Consider the following 15,633-nt stretch of genomic DNA (forward strand, 5'->3'; position numbering starts at 1 on the left):
CAGCCGGGCAGGGGAATGCCTGCAGCTCCACACCGCAGTGGCGGCAGGCAGATCCCTGCAGCTGCCCACTGCCACGGGGGAAGGGCAGGGTGATCCCCTCAGCTCCCCTCTGCTGTGGAGAAGCACAGAGACCCCCAGAGCCCTGGGCACCATGAGGGTTCAGGGGGACCCCCACAGCTCCCCAGTGCGGCGGCAGCAGAGGGCTCCCGCAACTCGCCACGGCTGGGGAGGGGTCAGGGGGATTCTTCAGCTCCCCTCCGCTGCGGGTGCCAGGAGGACCCTGGAGCTCTGAGCCCCCATGCATGGTGTGGGCCCCAGAGCTCCCAGCCACCCCGCAGCTGCCCAGTTCCTTCCCATTTGATCACGGATATTTTTAGTAAAAGTCACGGGCAATAAAGAAAAATTCACAGAGGTCCGTGACCTGTTCCTGCCTTTTACTAAAAATATCCATGACAAAATCTTAGCCTTACCCATCAATATAAATCTCTCTTCACAAAGTTTTTTTATCGGATCCACGTCGTGGCCTCGGTTTTCTCGGGTGCTACGCATGACTTCCTCTGTGCAGCTCTGGAGTCTGCAGATGTGGGGAGAGCCCGTGGCATTGTTTTAGCTTTTTGCCAGTCATGGTAGGAAAATAATCATATTTTGTATGTTTAAAAACATTTGCAATGTTGTATGGATGCAAAACCATTAACAGCCTTTCATTGATAACGGTTTTGCTTTGTTGCTTTTCAGAATACGATGCTTTTGGTGTTAATTTGGGCTGAAAGCCTTGCTCATGTAATGGATCGAGTACTTCTGGTGCTCGCTTCTGTTGAAAGGCTTGGTCATGTTCCCGCAACATCGCTGGCCGGCTCATGAATCTTAAAAGTTTCCTGGCATCCCTGCGCAGGGAGGGGGAGGATCTGGGGAAATAAGGGAGCACACTAAGAATGGGGTGACACCCCCCAGAGCCAGAATTTTGGGGAGGGATCTGAGAATGGAGGGAGAGGGTCTGAAATTGGGGTGACTCCTCCCAGAGTGGGGCTAGGGAACCTGGGGGTATAGCTGGGGAGCGAAGTAAGCATGGGATGATGACCCCTAGGGAGGAGTTGGGGGTGTCAAGGGAGAGGAGGATTTGGAGGACTCAGAAGGGAACCCTCCGAATTCAAGCTAAGAGAGCCAGGAGGCTCAGCATTGGGTGATCTTACCCCCAAAGATGGGCTGCGGGAGCCAGAGATGGGGGCCCCCAATGGTGTGACCCCTAAAACAAGAAGATCTCTGGAGGGGGGAGGCTTTCAGTGGGATGACCCCCAAAATGGAAGATCTCGGGGGGGGAGGCTCTCAATGGGGTGACCCCAGAACAGCAAGACCTCTGGGGTGCAGCCAGGGGTTCAAAGGGGTCCAGCCCCCCTGGCCCAGACCCTCAGGATGGGACATCCCTCAGGGACATGGGCAGGTTGGGGCAGCCGTTCTCCAGGGTTTGTTTTGGCGCAGCTGCTGGCCCTCTGGCAGCAGGACGACCCGCTCAGCCCCAAGGACACCCTGCACCGCCCAAACGTCAAAGGTGCTGGGTAAGGCAGCAGAGACCCCACTGAGCACCTCACAGATGCCCTCCTCACTTCCAGCCTTGGCCCCATGTCCCATTCTCCACCCCCCTGAGCCAGCCAGTCCCCTGCCCTGGGGCCAGCTGGGAGCCAGTGCCCCCTGGAGGGCCAAGGCCCCGGGCCCCATCATTTAAAATTCCCACATAGCCTGATTTGCACCAGCCTCATTGTTTCATGCTGGTTCCTCATGGAAATCTTGTTCCCATGGGCCACATACTGCTTGGAATGCAATAACACACCTGATGCAGCAGCCTCTGCTTGCTTGTGGGCGTAAGAAGTCTGGATTGGCCTGTGACCACCCTGCCTGGAGCTCTCTCCCCGTCTGCCCCCTCAGTGCTGGAAAGGGGAGGAGATACTGCCCCATCCCAGCCCCCATCCTATGGGTGCAGCAGGGATTGAGACCTTTCTGCTCTAACCCACTGGACCCTCCTCCCCTCCTAGAGCTGGCTTAGAACCAGGAGACCTGGCTGCCAGCCCTCCTGCTTTAAGCACTAGACCTCACTCCCCTCCTAGAGCTGGGGTAGAACCCAGGAGTCCTGGCTCCCAGCCCCCCTGCTCCAAGCACTAGCCCAGGGGTGGCCAACCTGTGGCTCCGGAGCCAGATGCGGCTCTTCAGAAGTTAATCTGCGGCTCCTTGTCTAGGCACCGACTCCGGGGCTGGAGCTACAGGAGCCAACTTCCCAGCTTGTCGGGGGGTGCTCACTGCTCAACCCCTGGCTCTGCCACAGGCCCCGCCCCCACTCCACCCCTTCCCGCCCCCTCCCCTGAGCCTGTCGTGCCCTTGCTCCTCCCCCTCGCCCCACAGCCTCCTGCACGCCAGGAAACAGCTGATCAGGAGGTGCGGGGAGGGAGGGGGAGGTGCTGATCGGCAGAGCTGCCGGCACCGGGGAGCTGATGGGGGGCTGCTGACGTATTACTGTGGCACTTTGGCAATGTACATTGGTAAATTCTGGCCCCTTCTTAGGCTCAGGTTGGCCACGCCGGCACTAGACCCTGCTCCCCTCCCAGATCTGGAATATAACCCAGGAGTCCTGGCTCCCAGCCCCCCTCCTCTAACCTACTAGACCGAATTCCCCTCCCAGATCTGGGATAGAACCCAGGAGTCCTGGCTCCCAGCCACCATTGTTTAGGGCACTCCAACTTGGCTGTGATACTTCTCAATCTCCTTTCACTCTCAGCTACACAGAGGAATCTCACAGAGTTCAGAGGGATCTTGGTTTGACCCAGCAGCGCAGACCAGCATCCTGGACATAAGGAAAAGCCATTGACAATCAAGAGAAAAATGTTGTCCCGTACTGAGAAGAAAACACAGGAATCCTGGCTCCCAGCCTCCCCTGCTCTAACCACTAGACCCCACTTCCCTCCCCAAGCTGGGATAGAACCCAGGAGCCCTGTACAGTTGATATTTTCAACGTTAATTTTCCTGTTTCATTTCGATCTCTGGTTCTGTCACTTCCAGGGCACCAGAGCCACCTAGTGGAGGTTATGGTTATTTTTATTAGCCATATTTTCAACACAGAGCACCTACAGGCCCTAACTAAGATTGGAGCTGGGCACTGCCCAGCCCCGACCGAGATCAGGGCCCCATTGTGCTGATGCGGCAGTCACTTTGTGAGAGCCAGTCCCTAGCCCCAAGAGCTCACACAATTCATAGCCGAGACAAACGCACAGTAGAGTCTTATCCCCATTGTACTGATGGGGAAACAAGCCCAGTGGAAGCTGGATTTTCACAGACACCCAAGGGATTTGGGCACTTCACTCAATCCAATGGGATTTAGGCATCTAACGCTTCAACCTCTTTGCAAAGCCCAGGCCAAGTGACAGAGCTGGGGCTGGAACACAGGGGTACTGTGCCCCATTGCCAGTGCCTTATGCACAAGCCCACCCATCCTCTCTCACTTGGTTCAGCCTGGTCGCCACAGCAACAGCTCCCAGTTTCAAGGCTTGGCAAGTTCATTCCATGCCTGGGAAGGTGACACATTAATTGTGTAACTTTCTGTGAGGTCATACAAAGCAGGGCATGGAATGAACCAGCAAACACGGCGGGGCAGACAGGTGATGGGACAAGGACAGTTTTGACCGGGGGGGCGGGAGATCTCACAGCAGGCTCAACTTGCTGTTTGTTCATTTCTCTGGAAAATCAGTAGCTCTCTGTCCGTCTTTCGTCTGCAATATCCAGCTGTCTGTCTTCTTATCTGCCACATCCATCCCTCCATCCACACTTCTTCAATGTCCATCCATCTCTCCGTCCACCCTTCTGCAATGTCCATCCCTCCACCCTTCTGCAATGTCCATCCTCCATCCCTCCACCCCTCCACCCTTCTGCAATGTCCACCCCTCCACCCTTCTGCAATGTCCACCCCTCCACCCCTCCACCCTTCTGCAATGTCCATCCCTCCATCCATCCATCCACAATACCAAAAGCCAGCCAGTCAGCCATCCCTCTGCAATACCCAATCACGCTAGAGGAGATGGATACTCCCCTCTAAGGCCTCAGCTTTTGCAGAGTTTTCTTGACCAAGCACACATATTTGGAGACTCTGGTGAACACCCTGGGTGCTGACCCATCAGCGCTGCCATGGGAGACAATGTCCTGGGCCTTCCCATCATGGACCAGGGGGGCTCTGGAGTAGCCCTGAGATGCAAACAGCAAGTGTGGGGTTACACATGTCCAAGCAAAGGGAAGGCTGCTTTCTGTATTCACGTTCCTGAAATACACCTCTGTACCCCACTTCCTGGGGACTCACGGTCAAGTCACACTCGGGATGTGCCCAGGGCTCCCACCCCACAGTCCAGGGACTCAGCTGGCCCCTATCCCTGATTTCTAGGATCTGGCCAGTTCCAGTCCCTCATTTCTAACCTTCATCCTTGGGTCCTAGGATCTAGTCAGTTCTGGTTCCTGGTTCCCAGGATCTGCCTGGCTTACCATGAATCCTTGCTCTCCCCATTCTGCCCAGCCCTGTCGGTCTCCTGTTCAAGCAGCACCTTGTCCCGGGCACCATATGCCCCTGTCCCACACTCACCCAGAATGATGCCTTCCTCTCCTGGGGGCCCCCATGCACAGCATCCTGGATGGGGCATAGGGCGGATACGACCGAGACAGACACACACCCTTCCCCATTACCTTCAGTTTCACCTCCTGCAGGGTGGTGGAGGTCCGGGCATTTGCCTCGGTACTAGTCAGCCCCAGCAGGCCATGCAGCACACAGCCCCCTCCTCGCCTTCGCTGGGGCAGGGGGATGGTGCCCACAACCTGTGTCAGCTCGGCCTTGTGCCTCAGCTTTGATAGGGGAGAGAGAGAAGGGAAATCAAACTCCTCTTGGGGGATGGATCTGCCCCAAGGGGATGGGGCCAGATGGGACTAGATGGGGCATCCCCATGACAACTGTGCAACACTGTGATGCCTCGTGCTCACTGGGATGGGGTGATGGGAGGGGGGAGGTACCTGCAGCAGTGTGAGGTCACAGGGGGCGGGGTGATGGGAGGGGGGCGGTACCTGCAGCAGTGTGAGGTCACAGGGGGCGGGGTGATGGGAGGGGGGAGGTACCTGCAGCAGTGTGAGGTCACAGGGGGCGGGGTGATGGGATGGGGGCGGTACCTGCAGCAGTGTGAGGTCATTTTGAAATGTCTCATCATTGTATTCTGGGTGGGGGACTCAGCGACATACCCAGATCTTCTGCCTCCCCAGTTCATCTATTGCAATGTTGTGGGGGCCCCGCAGCACGGTGATGGTGCTGTGAAACACAAGGGGGATGCAGGTGCTGCAGACTCGCCAATGGATTCAGTCATGAGTCGTGTCACGGACTCACGCTCCTCGGCTCCGCACGGTCCCTGGGAGGAAATCCCCTTTAGAGGGACAGCCTTCCATGAAGGTTTCACTCTCTCACAGGGGTTAGGCCTTTGTTCCTCCACAGGCTGGAACCGGCTGCTCAGGTCATTGGGGTCCTCTCTCTTCAGCCTTTTGTCCTTCCACTGGCCAGAACCGGCTGCCTTCCAAGCTGGGCTGGGCCTCCCGGTCACCAGTTGCTGAGGTACCCCATCTCCAGGCCATTGTCTGGGGTCTCGACTGCTAGGCAAGGTCACCCTTGGTGTGCCACAACAACGCCCCCCCTTCTCCCACCTCATTAAACACACAGAACACAGGGAAACTGAGGCACACACAGTGTTCATGCAAAACACTAAGAAAATTCCCCACTTCGTCACAGTCCCCCCTTCAAGTCTGAACTGAGCGGGGTCACTCCAGCCTGTGACCTGGGGAAATTCAGGTAACCCTCTCCAGTACAAGGCATTGCCTGTAACATTTGAACTCCCATCAACATGGAGCACTTCCATGTCATAACCCTGGAGGATCAGACTCCATCTCAGGGCTTGGAATTAGCCCCTTTCACTTGGTGCAGCCCTGCCCTGCATCTGAGGCCTCGCTGGATACCCTGAAGGCATGTCCAAGTCTGGGTTTACCTGCACCAGCCCAAGCATTAGTGCCTCCTTTACCACACAGAGCGCCCTCTGGCACTGCTTGGTCCAGACTTCCTTGTCTGGCTCGACCTCCTTACAGAGCTCTATGATGGGAGCTGAAGTGGGGCCCTGCCACCCCATCAGCGCCTGTTCCTTGTGTGAGGAATGGGCCACTCTCTTCTCACCTCCACCTTGGCCAGCTCTGGCTTTAGACGGCCACTTCCCACCTTGCGGCCCATGTACGGCACCTCTGCCATCACCACCTTACTATTTCCGGCTTCTATCATCCGTCCTGCATCCTGGAGGTGTCCCAGCCCCCTCCTCACCTGGTCACATGATCTTTTCAGGTCAGACTGAAGACACAGATATCATCAATATACGCTAGAGCAAAGTCCTCCATCCCCCTTAGTAATTGATCCACCAGGCGCTGGAAGGTGTCAGGTGCCCCACTGAGGCCGACAGGTAGGACCAGGAATCCAAAGAGCCTATAGGGGTGATGAGAGCAGATTCTAACCCGGCATCCAGGTCCAAAGGCACCTGCCAGTAGCCCTTGGTGAGATCCATGATAGCGAGGTCATGCCCCCCGCCCCAACTTGTCTAGGATCTCGTCAGTCCTAGGCATGGGGTAGGCATCAAACGTGGTGACGGCACTGAGCTTCCGATAGTCCACACAGAGTCAGATCGACCAGTCTTTCTGGGGGACCAGCACCAGGGGTGAGGCCCAGGGCTGGTGGATGGCTGGATTGCCCCTAAAGCCAGCATGTCTCTGACCTCTCTCTCTCTGGGTCCTGGGCTGTTTTCCCGGTGACTGTGAATGGGGAACATCTCCCCTCCCCCCATGGACAGCGCGATTAGTGAGCCCAGGCTGGCTGGCTGGCACCTGGCTGTGGGGACGAACACAGCCCCTCTGATCTCTGCCTGCGGACAGGGGTTAGCTGGTCAGAGAGGGGGGTTGATTCCAGCAGGAGGCCAGGTCCTGGCTTAGGGCAGAGGTTCACTTTCCCCTTCTCCTTCCCCTGCCCACGCACATGGCCGCACCAACGTCTCCCTGTCAAAGCATGACCTGGTGCACTCGCCCGATCGGGCGGCTCCAGCACACGACTCACCCCCTTGCGCTGGCTGATGATTTCACAGGGCCCCTCCCAGGCACCCTTGGCACTGAGCCAAGATCCCCTCTCCTGCTCCCCAGTGCCATAGGAGCCAGCAGGCTGTTGTACCAGCTCTTTGGCTTTTCCTGGGCCCTGGCTAGGTTCTTCCTGGCCAAACCCAGGAGTTCAGTGAGCTTTCCCCAGAACGTCCTCCACCACCGGTTTCCATTCATCTTCCCCTTCCATTCGTCTCTCGTCGAGTCCGGGGGTCATAGAACTGTAGGACTGGAAAGGACCTCGAGAGGTCATCTAGTCCAGTCCCCTGCACTCATGGCAGGACTGAGTATTATCTAGACCATCCCCGACAGGTATTTGTCTCACCTGCTCTTAAAAACCTCCAATGATGGAGATTCCACAACCTCCCTAAGCAATTTATTCCAGTGCTTAACCACCCTGACAGTTAGGAAGTTTTTACTAATGTCCAACCTAAACCTCCCTGGCTGAAATTTAAGCCCATTGCTTCTTGTCTTGTCCTCAAAGGTTAAGAAGAACAATTCTTCTCCCTCCTCCTTGTAACAGTCTTTGATGTACTTGAAAACTGTTATCATGGCCCCTCTCAGTCTTGTCTTCTCCAGACTAAACAAACCCAATTTTTTCAACCTTCCCTCATAGGCCATGTTTTCTAGACCTTTCATCATTTTTGTTGCTCTTCTCTGGACTTTCTCCAGTTTGTCCACATCTTTCCTGAAATAAGGTGCCCAGAACTGGACACAATACTCCAGCTGAAGCCATATCAGCGCGTAGTAGAGCAGAATTACTTCTCGTGTCTTGCTTACAACACTCATAGAATCATAGAATATCAGGCTTGGAAGGGACCTCAGGAGGTCATCTAGTCCAACCTCCTGCTCAAGGCAGGACTAATCCCCAATTTTTGCCCCAGATCCCAAATGGCCCCCTCCAGGGTTGAACTCACAACCCTGGGTTTAGCAGGCCAATGCTCAAACCACTGAGCTATCCCTCCCCCGCAAAACTTCTTCTGGCAGCAGTAGGATTCAAACCCATACCCCCAGAGAGACTGGAACCTAAATCCAGTGCCTTAGACCACTCAGCCATGCTACCACTGGCTACTCCTTCTAGTACATCCCAGAATGATGTTTGCCTTTTTAACAACAGTGTTACACTGTTGACTCATATTTAGCTTGTGGTCCACTATGATCCCCAGATCCCTTTCTGCAGTACTCCTTCCTCAGCAGTCCCCTCACCCTCCTTCCACACAACAACTCAAAAGGGTGGACCCCGGTGAATTCCTGGGACAGTAAAAGTTCTGCAGAAGACCTCGCCTGGTGTGCTTGACCCCTCTAGGGTGACCAGATAGCAAGTGTGAAAAATTGGGACAAGGGGTGAGGGGTACTAGGTGCCTATATAAGGAAAAGCCCCAAATATTGGGACTGTCCCTATAAAAGCAGGACATCTGGCCACCCTCGGGACTTCTGGGGAACCACCAGCTGCCCTCTAAAACCACAAGGTTCAATTTTCCCTCAGGGAGCCCTTTCCTGATACTGGGTCCCTTCTCTCACATGGATCTTTCCCTGCAATCCTTCCCCAGGATCTTGCAACACTGTGGCCCACAAGGGCCCTCAGCTTCTTCCAGGAGGGATCCTTCTGCTGCTCGGTCTGGAATTCAGCTGCTGGGTTCGGGGCTCAGCCCTCTTGGCTGTGCCTTAGTCTCCCCCCCTTGGGACAGGGCCTTGGTCTGAGCCCTGTTAAGCCCTGTCTCTGCTAACTCACTCCCCCCGTTGGAGGTGTTACATCCCCTGTAGGGTAGATCGCTGGTGCCACTGAGGGGATGCCGTCCGGTCCAGTTCTCCAACCCATCCCCCATCAGCACCTCCGCTGATCGGGCACCCAACCTCTTCGGGACCCCCATCTTAGCTGTATCCTCACTACAGGCACTTTAATCCGGGGTATCCGAGCACCCCCGTCAGGGTTAGGTTTGCACTGGGCACTCCCTGGTCCGGGCCCACCACTTCGGCCATGCCATCACCACCTCAGGGCCCATATCCCAGTGCCCCTGGACTTCCCTCCCATCTACTTCTGGGGGGGGATGAGGTGGCAATTGCCCCATCGGGCTCCTCCCTGCGCTCCTCCTGCCAGCGGAGACCTCCCCGATCCTGTCTGTGTCTGCACAGGGATCTGAGCCAAAGGCAGGGTGAATGGCTTTATATTTGGGAGTCTTCCCCCAAGTTACACGGCCCCTCAGCAGCCAGTGGGGTTGCCCCACACCAACAAGGGTCTCTTGCTCCCAGAATCTCTCCACCCCATGACTGTCTCCCCGTTGACTCCCACCTTCCGCTCCCACTGGGGATCAGAGGGGCCTGCACCCAGGAGAGCACAAGAAGACATATCTGCTGGGCTTGGGGTGGACGCCCATCTGGCATGCCTCCCCTCCCCGGCCAGCCTGCCACCAGGCCCTGCTTCTCCCAGGGGATAAACACACAGCTCCCTCTCTGGCCTGCCTTACAGGCTGTCTTCCCCTGGCCACGTTAACCCTTTGAGGGGTCTCCTGGGTGAAGATTCCCTGTGTCTTTGGGTATGGCACCGCAGTAATTACATCTCAGGCCCCATGGAGGTGGTCTGCCTGTTCTGGCATTCATGGGCACCCCCTGCATGGGGCTTGCTAGTCCCCCCTTGCAGAGATATTTCCCCCAGCCGGGTGGTGACCTCTTTGTACGTGATGCCTGGGGGCTTCTCGTACACCCCGGGATCTTTTCCTATCTGCCTCAGGAGTCCATTCAAACTTAAGCGGAAAAGCCTGTTTGAACATTCATAGTCCCCAGCCTCTGCACCGCCCATTTGGCTGAACTCCCCTCCATCATAGAATATCAGGGGTGGAAGAGACCTCAGGAGGTCATCTAGTCCAACCCCTGCTCAAAGCAGGACCAGTCCCCAACTAAATCATCCCAGACAGGGCTTTGTCAAGCCTGACCTTAAAAACCTTGAAGGAAGGAGATTCCACCACCTCCCTCAGTAACCCATCCCAGTGCTTCACTACCCTCCTAGTGAAATAGTGTTTCCTAATATCCCACCTAGACCTCCCCCCACTGCAACTTGAGACCATTACTCCTTGTTCGGTCATCAGCTACCACTGAGAACAGTCTAGATCCATCCTCTTTGTAACCCCCTTTCAGATAGTTGAAAGCAGCTATCAAATCCCCCCTCATTCTTCTCTTCCGCAGACTAAACAATCCCAGTTCCCTCAGCCTCTCCTCATAAGTCATGTGTTCCAGACCCCTAATCATTTTTGTTGCCCTCCGCTGGGCTCTCTCCAATTTGTACACATCCCTTCTGTAGTGGAGGGACCAAAACTGGACACAGTACTCCAGGTGTGGCCTCACCAGTGCTGAATAGAGGGGAATAATCACGTCCCTCGATTTGCTGGCAATGCCCCTACTAATGCAGCTCAATATGCCGTTGGCCTTCTTGGCATAAGGGCACGCTGCTGACTCATATCCAGCTTCTCGTCCACCGTAATCCCCAGGTCCTTTTCTGCAGAACTGCCGCTTAGCCATTCGGTCCCTAGTCTGTAGCGGTGCATGGGATTCTTCCGTCCTAAGTGCAGGACTCTGCACTTGTCCTTGTTGAACCTCATCAGATTTCTTTTGACCCAATCCTCCAATTTGTCTAGGTCGCTCTGGACCCTATCCCTACCCTCCAGCATATCTACCTCTCCCCCCAGCTTAGTGTCATCTGTGACGTTTAGTTGGCAGCTGGTATCAAGCAGGGTGCCCCAGGGCTGGGTCCTGTGCCCGGTTTTGTTCAACATCTTCATTAATGATCTGGAGGATGGGACGGATTGCACCTCTCCTCCAACTCCAGTTCGTGTTATCGCTGCTCCAGGCGGTCTGCTAGCCTCCATTGCTCCAGCTCCATCACTCTTAGCTCCAGTTCCCATCTCTTCACCTCCACCGGGGGGGCAGGCAGAGGGGACTCAGCTTGGGAAGTCGGCCTCCTGGCTGGGGAACCGGGTCCAGTGGCTCCCCTACTACTCCCAGTCTGTCCAGGTGCCCTGCTGGGATCTGGATCTTGCTCCTCGGACTGGTCACTCTCCAGCAGCCGGGTAATCAGCTGCCCCTGAGTGAGCCCCCCAATGCGGCTCAGCCTTCTCTCCCTGCACAGGGGTGCAAGGTGCCTGTTAGGGAACTGGTTATAGGCCATTTCCTTGCTGGTTCCTTTAATTCCCTTGTTTTATCGCTGGCAGCCACTCACTGCAAGCCCCTCCTCTCGCAGCCAACTGTCTACAAGGTGCATCCACCAACCATCTTCTGCTGCCAAGTTGTCCTAGACTCACAGGATTCATGCTTCCCAGCTCCGCACAGCTCCTGGGAGTAACCCTCCTTTGGCGTGACAGCCTTCCATGAAGGGTGCACTCTCTCTTGCTGGGGTTAGGCCCTTTGGCCCCACCGCCTCCTGGGGCCGGACCTCTGAGCCTTAGCACGCCTGTCTCTCGCCATGGGCCCCCTCAGAGAGTCCACACACCCTGGCCCCCGCAGGGACTCCACGCCCAGGGGGAATAATGCCACCCTGATCTCGAGACTGGAGTGACTCTCAGCCAGCAGAAAACAGGAGGTTTAGTGAAAGTCTGAACCCAGCACAGGAAACTCTCCGGGCCCTCAGGCCTAGCAACCCTCAGCCCAGTTCATCTAGCTCTCCCCCGCATCCAGATGGGCTCTGGCTGCTCTCTCTCTCCCCAGTCCAGCTGCCCCCTCCTTCCTGCCTATATTAGTGTTCTCAACTAGGGGTTCACATGCCGTTGGGGGTACGCAGAGCTCTTCCGGGGGGGACATCGGCTCATCTAGATATTTGCCTCGTTTTACAACAGGCTGCATATGAGGCATTAGCAAAGTCACTGGCTGGAACCGGCTACTCTGGTCACTGGGGTCCTCTCTCCTCCACCCACTGTCCTCCCACTGTCCAGGACCGGCTGACTTCCAAGCTGGGCTGGGCCTCCTGGTCACCAGTTGCTGGGGTACCTCATCTCCTGGCCGTTGTCCAGGGTCGACTGCTAGGTGAGGTCACCCCAGTCCTCTGCAACAACAAACCCCCCTCTCCAACCCCCTCGTTACACACGCAGCACATGGGGAAACTGAGGCACACACTGTGTTCCTGCAAAAGACTAAGAAAATCTCCCACTGCGTCACAGGTTGTTAAGCTCGCTCAAGTAGGTGGGTGTAGATGCTGCCTTGCACTCAGGCTCAGTACAGAAGCCAGTCCACCAGGGTCTTTCCCCTGCAGGGGGCGCCAGCCTTGGCCTGGCCCCAGGGTGGGGAACTGGCTGGCTCCGGGGCAGGGGCTCTTGCATTTCTTACTCCAGGTTGCAGTTACAATGAGCTGCCGTCACCAACACATCCTCCCAGATCAGGAACCCAATTTCGCCTTACCTCTATGCTCACGATGGCCATGTAGGGTCTGGTGTGAGGCCAGGTTTCCTGTCCCCCGATGATCTCCCCTGGCAGATCCCCCAAGAGAAGGAGTTAGTTCGGGCCCTTGATCCAGCCAGCTGGTGAAACCCACCCCTGACCAAGATCAGGGCCCCTGGGGTTGGGCACATTTGGAGCACTGATGCCCCCCCTACTCACCAGCCTGAGCCCCCGGAGCAGGAGTAGGAGCAGCACTGTCAGGGCCCAGCTGGGAGGGAGGGGGGCATCTGCCTGGAAGGTGGGTTCCAGGCCTGGCTGTGCAGCGGGGATGCAAGGCAGGAAACCTCAGGGCCATGCGCTCTAGGGCATGAGTGGGGGACCTGCCATCTTAGCACTTGGCCCGCTCACCACACCAGCTGGGTCCATCCTGGTGGGGCCATGGGCATCTCAGCGCTGCGCTCACCCTGGGCAGTGCCCTGCAGCCCTGCTGAGTGGGGAGAAGTGGCTCAGACGCTCAGAGGAGGGGCCCAGTTTGAGGCCCAGGCTGTGGTTAACTCGGTCTCAGTGTCTCTCTGCACCGGGAGGGCTCCTGTGTCCTGTTGGGACCTTCACAAGCCGCAGGCTCACAGACTCGCTGGCCTGCTGTCCGGCAAAGCAACACCACCCCCGCCCCCTCCCACTTCCCGGCCAGGTGAAAGAGCAGGAGGAAGGTTCCCCTGCAGCCAGGCACCCTCCGCAGCTGGGACTGGGGCACGTCTGGACACTGGCCCAGTCTGGAGCCGTGCACATCTGGGGTGGAGCTGAGCCCTGATGCACCTTGCACAGCCCCCCTCGCCCCCCTGCTCCATGCACTTGCCTGGTGGGGTGTGGGGCTAGGGCTGAATCAGTTGCCAGGATCGGAGCAGAGATGGGGGTGGGGGGATGTGATGTTTCCACCCGGCAGGTGGGATCTCGGCCGTCTCCATTTCTGGAAACCCCACCACACAGTCTCGGGGGCGGGCGGGGAAGATCAGGCCCAGCTGGGTCACGGCCCCCCCACGGCTCTGCCCAGATGGGGCTGCCCGCTCCGAGGCCAGGCACAGCTGGGGACAGACCTATCTGGGACCCCTCCGTGCCCCCGCAGCCATGCACCACTGGGTATCGTGCACCCCTGAAGCGGAGCTGGGGGAGGGGGCTCAGCACCTCTGCAAATCCCCTCTTGCCCCACCAGGCAGCATTACAGCCCGTCGATGGAGATGGGGGAGAACAGGAGCAAAGCCGAAGGAGGTTGGAGGGATTCTCCCCGGCCTGGGCCCGCCCTGCTCTGCGGGGCCCTGGGGTCAGGGAGCAGCCGGTGCAGGGCTCAGCAGCAGGAAGGAAATCTGGAGCCATGGGTCTGCACCAGCTCAGGGCGTGGGCGCTTATCGGCCAGCCAGGCCCTTCCTGTGACGTATGGGAAACTGGCAGGGGAATCAGGGACCGGGTGGGACCCTCACTCCCAACCCGCAGCCCCCTGCCAGCCCAGCCCTGCCTCCCCACCCCCAGCTTTGCCGGTGTCCCTCACTCCCAACCCTCAGCCCCCTGCCAGCCCAGCCCTGCCGGTGCCCCTCACTCCCAACCCACAGCCCCTGCCAGTGGGCACAGTGCCAGCCCCGGCGGCTTGGCAGACACTGGCTGCGATTCCCGGGGGGCAGGGGTGGAAGCAGTGAGAGAGTGGGAGTGGCAGGCGAGGGCCAGGAGGGGCCACGGGGGAGGGGGGTTCTGGGGACATGGCCTCCATGGGGGACCCCGATCCCACTGTAAGAGGGGATGCAGGGAAGAGTTAGGAGGGGAGGAACGGGGGGGAGGTGGGGCCCATGGGGTGAGAAGGGAGGGGGTTTGCTCCGGGCGCTGAGCTAAGGGGAACCAGACCAACCAGCTTTTCAGCTCTGAATCAGCTTCCTCTCAGTCCCCCCCCTCCCCCCCCCCAGGCCTTCCTCCAACTGCCCCGCTCTGACCACTAGGCCCCACTCCCCGCGCAGAGCCAGGGAGAGAACCCCGGAGGCCTGGCGCCCAGCCCCCCCACTCTAACCACTAGGCCCCACTCCCCGCCCAGAGCCAGGGAGAGAACCCTGGAGGCCTGGCGTCCAGCCCCCCCACTCTATCCACTAGACCCTACTCGCCCCCCAGAGCCAGGGAGAGAACCCCGGAGTCCTGGCACCCAGCGCCCCTGCTCTGAGCACTAGGCTCCACTCCCCTCCCAGAGCCAGGGAGAGAACCCCGGAGTCCTGGTGCCCAAACCCCCTGCTCTGAGCACTAGGCCCCACTCCTGGCCAGGTTACCCAGCCAGTTGGTCTACCCAGTACAATGGCCTTGTGGCCATGTAGGGGTCAGGGCCTGGGTGAACAAAGATGCCCCCTGGGGGTTAAATGGGGAAGAAGTGCTTTGCCGAGTCTGTGTCAGGAATTGGACTCCATTAGAGGATGCCTGGTGGGGCGGTGAATTTCCAGGAAACCATTATAGCCCAGTGGCTGCCTCCCCTAAGTGGATCGCGCTGATGGGCTAATCTACTCCTAGCCACAGAGAGACAAATGAGTCTGCTGGGCCTTGGCCAACCTGCTGGAGGATGGGAGAATCTGGCTGCGGGTCGGGAGTGAGGGGTGTCGGCAGGGCTGGGCTTGGAGCAGGGGGGGCTGCGGGTCGGGAGTGAGGGGCATTGGCAGAGCTGGGGGGAGCCCAGGGCTGGGCTAGCAGGGGGCTGATGTTCCCCCCGGGGGTTCAGGCTGTAGGTCATTAGCCCACACGACCCATCCCAGCACCTTCTCTTCCTACAGTGACTCTTCCCCTTGGCCAATCTCCCAGCCCCATTCGGGCTGGAGGGGTTGTGGGGCCCAAGGGGTTTAGGCACCCGGCTCCCATTTATTTTAATGAGATTTTGGTTTCTGGTTCCCCTGAGGCCTTTTATCCCCATCATCCATAAAGGGAAACAGAGGCACTTAAAGCAGTAGGGTCTGGCCCAGTGTGACAGTGCCCCCCCCCCCCGCACTAACCACTAAGACCCCACTCTCCTTCCAGGAGCTGGGTTAGAACCCAGGAGTCCTGGGTGCCAGCTCCCCTGCTCTAACCACA

General features: G+C 57.9%; 1 pseudogene; it reads right to left on the reverse strand.

Moving 5' to 3' along the window:
* Nucleotides 1–3,999: 3,999 nt before the first annotated feature.
* On the reverse strand, nucleotides 4,000–12,901 carry LOC141997110 (mast cell protease 3-like; annotated as a pseudogene).
* Nucleotides 12,902–15,633: the final 2,732 nt, after the last annotated feature.

This window comes from Natator depressus, chromosome 13 (genome assembly GCF_965152275.1).
Source record: "Natator depressus isolate rNatDep1 chromosome 13, rNatDep2.hap1, whole genome shotgun sequence".
Lineage (NCBI taxonomy): Eukaryota > Metazoa > Chordata > Testudines > Cheloniidae > Natator > Natator depressus.